The sequence below is a fragment of the Pholcus phalangioides genome, unplaced genomic scaffold (genome assembly GCF_987345545.1).
Source record: "Pholcus phalangioides strain wild (caught in Gottingen) unplaced genomic scaffold, Ppha-v1.0 ptg000012l_1, whole genome shotgun sequence".
In the NCBI taxonomy this organism is placed as follows: domain Eukaryota; kingdom Metazoa; phylum Arthropoda; class Arachnida; order Araneae; family Pholcidae; genus Pholcus; species Pholcus phalangioides.
In genome coordinates, this window is record NW_028301605.1 from 15,177,005 (window position 1) to 15,180,806 (window position 3,802).

A 3,802-nucleotide genomic window follows, 5' to 3' on the forward strand; every position below is an offset into this window, starting at 1 on the left:
CATTATTTTGGTTATTGACATGCTTGCTCACGCAGAACTCTTCTGTCACTCTTCTGCTCACTCACGGGCTTGAAAACTCTAGGTCACTTTTTTGGTCACTCACCCTAGCCTCTAACTGCCTGGCAGATGCGGATTTATTGAGGGATATACAAGTTTTGCCTTGTATGTCCTTCTACAATTTTCCATTCTACTAATTTAGTTAGCCAATCATTCCTCAAATTAGCCGCATTTTTAACTTTAGCCCACTAAGCTTCCCTGTATCCGGCGATATAAAACCTATAAGCCCAGGAGTTCTCAGACTTTTTCCATCCGCGGCACTCTTAAATGGAAAAGACGGCTGATCCTTTTGGGAAAATTATATTAAATATATTCAATATTTCCCCCCTGTAGGGGGAAAAGTGGCACCCCCCCCCCACCCATTCAATGCTTGACCGCGAGCTCCGAGGGCTTCCCAGCAGAGCTGTTTAACGTAGAATATCTTCGAAGCTGCGCCCTCAGAGAAAAGTCGCAGGCGCGCAGTTTGAGAGCCCCTGCCCTGACCCTGCGATATGCAATAATGGCAGCCTTAACGATTAAAAGAATCAGAATCACATGTGATTCTGATTCTTTTCATCGTTAAGGTTGCCCCATAGCTAAACATTAACCATAAGAGGCCATTCAAGTATTACGTAAGCAGATTTTCAGCCATTTTTTTTTTGACCCCCTCCCCGTTGTCAGCAAAACACTGGACCCCCTGTCAGTAAAATTCCGTCAGCAGCTTGGAATATTTCATATCTTCAAAAAGGGCTGGTTGATGACGTAAGCAACTCTTCAACCCCCCCCCCCCCTGTCATCAAAAGTCAGCAAATCCGAAATACCTCCCCTTCCCTCGACGCTGACGTTATACTTGAATGACCCCCTAATTATATTTAAAAAAAATACGCCAACTTGGCGATGACCCTCGAATCACGCTTTTTCTTTGGCCAGGGATCTGCTGACACTTTGCAAACTGAATGATTTCGTACGCGTCGGCCCACTCCGCACTTTGTTTGTGACGTCAGTAAGTAGTCCATTTTCCCCTCAGAATATTCAGGAGAGAAAAAAATTCCCTGCTCGCTCCAGTATCATCGTTGTGAAGAAAAGAAATGATCGGAATTGGCAGAATTGGCGATTTCCATGCCTCCAGGGCCGGACTTAATAATTTCGCGGCCCGGTGCAAAAAAAAAATTGCGGCCCCTTCTAAAAAAATTTATATAGTTACTCCCCGATTTACGAACTTCCCGAGTTGCGAACTGAAATATTTTGGCAGTCTTTGGTATTGCAGCTTGCAACGAAAATTGTACAAGCAGTATGATATGAGATCAAAATCAGGATTTTTTAAGGGAAATTATTTCGACAAAAAGAAGTCTTTTTCATTATTACTATATTCAGTGGCGGATTATAGTCGGTCGAGGCAACACCCCCCCCCCTCCCATAGCCCGGGTGCAAAAGAAAATAGTGGGCCTCAAATTAGAAAAAAGTGTGAAGTTTGGGTTTTTCGGGCCCCCCCCCCCTTTAGAAGTCGGGCCAACGGTACAGCCGCCGTTAAATCCACCTCTGATTATATTCTTTTTTTTATTGTATACTGGAAACAGGGCTGCAACTGGGGGGAGGGGGGGGAGAGTTGGCGGATCTGGTGTCCCGGGTGCCAGACCAGGGAGACCCCAAATTTCACCCTTTAACCCATATTTTCCTAACCTTTTTCGTCCCATCGCCCCCAACCATCACCTATTAGAGATAGAAGGCCTCCACACTCTGCCTGTGACGTCAGTAAGTAGTCTGTTTTCCCTCAGAATATTAAGGGGAAAAAAATTCCCTGCTCGTGCCAGTATCAATGTTGTGAGGAAAAGAAATGATCGAGCTCAGAATTGGCGATTTCTATGCCCCCACATCCAATCACTATGCGGCTTTTGTGAGGCAATCGGAAGATTCAACGCCAAAATAAGAAGAAACGAAATACGATGCTGTGTGGCAAACTAGCCAGGTAGTCTGAATGACGTTTATGGCAAACACTGCAGAGGCCTTCTATTACTAGGATTTGATGCTCCAACGCAATCTAACCCAGAGGATCCTATGTTATACCCGTAGCTTCTACCGAGTAGGGCCGTCTTAAGAGCACCACGGCCCCCGGGCCAAGTGCTTTTTCTGAGGCCCTACCAGGTAAATTATAGAAAATTTCAACGAAATCTCACTCTTGTGATACCTCTCTTTTCTTGAGGTGCCCGGGTAGGCCCATGCGTTAAGACGGCACTGCTACCGACCCCCTACTACTTTCCATCACCCCCAAGGGGGAGTTAACGCCCACGTTGGGAATCACTGCTTTAACCTCTTCTTCAATATTAGAGAGGAGAGCCAAAAGCCAAAATTCTTGCTTTCCCACACCTGACCATATATCTTGTTGCGGCCCTCATTGGAAATATTGGAAGGGCTCAAAAAATATTGGCGAGGAAGGGGGCTATAAAACCCAATATCTTCCATTAGCATTACAAATATTGGGGGGGGGGGGGGTGATCCCAATACAAGTTAATGCATATGCAGATCGGAATTCCTCCACTAATTGGAATGCCTATCAGCGCTTTGATGTTATTGGGGTTGAACTGAAAGCTGCTTCTTTTCTCACCAAATGTAAGGGGCCGTTCAAGTATTAAGTCATCATCGATGGGGGGGGGGGGTTTCTGATTTGCTGGCTTTTGATGACAAGGGGGAGGAGGGGTTTGCATAATGCTTACGTCATCAACCACCCTTCATGAAAATATGAGTTAGGATTCAGAGGAGCAGAGCTGATGACGAAATTTTGCTGACGTGGGGGGGGGGGAGTCAAAAATGGCTAAAAACTTGCTTACGTAATACTTGAACGACCCCTAAGTTTCGCAGGGAAAAAATTAAATTTTTCACAAATATTTCCCATTCCAGAAGAAAAGAGTTTCTTTAAAAGGAAGGGTTTCTTTTCTTTCAGGAGAATTGCGGCCCATAAATTTTGCGGCCCGGTGCACCGCACCCTTCGCACCTGCTTAGTCCGGGGCTGCATGCCTGTCATCCAATCACTATGGGGTGTTTGTGAGCCAATCAGGAAGATTCTACGCCAAAATAAGAAAAAAGGAAATAGGATGCTGTGTTTCAAAATGTGGCAAACTTTCTATTGGTAGGCTGAATGATGGATAAGCCTTCTGATTATACCACTTTTGTGCAAATTATATTTATGGTACTAATTTTAAATATATACCTTCATAGCGTGTACCTGTGGTGTAGTGGTTATCACATCCGCCTAACACGCGGAAGGTCCCAGGTTCGAGCCCTGGCAGGTACAGTACAGTGATTTTTTTTTTTTTGCTATGAGCTATGAGACATGAATATGCATGTGATACATGAAAATAAAAAAAAAATGTTATTTTTTGGAGTTGATAGTTTTTCTCAACAAATAAATTCTCCATTGTTGAACCATGAGTTGTTTCCAAACATCATTAGCGTCCATTATTGTCACTAGCATCATTAAAAAAACATTTGCAATATTCATTCTGTGCAAACAAACATGCATTGTTAAAAATAAACAAGAGCCAAATTCTGTTTAAAAAAATTTTCCTTTTTTCAATTAATTTAGCATTAATTTCAAAATTAAGTTTGCTTCTTTTTTTTTTCATTATCACATGCTTAAAAAAAAAAACAAACTCGCTTTATGTGCTGCCATCTATACTGCACATTCAAAAGTACTGAGAGAGTGGGACATATAGTTCGTGCTGCCATCTTTGAGAAACGATCAAAACCTCAATCACCTTTTTCGAATCAA

General features: G+C 43.2%; 1 non-coding gene across 1 annotated transcript; it reads left to right on the forward strand.

Annotated features, from left to right (window-relative positions):
- The first annotated feature begins 3,252 nt into the window (after positions 1–3,252).
- TRNAV-AAC (transfer RNA valine (anticodon AAC)) lies at positions 3,253–3,325 on the forward strand. Its single transcript has one exon. It is a non-coding gene; the product is annotated as a tRNA-Val (tRNA).
- The last annotated feature ends 477 nt before the right edge of the window (positions 3,326–3,802 follow it).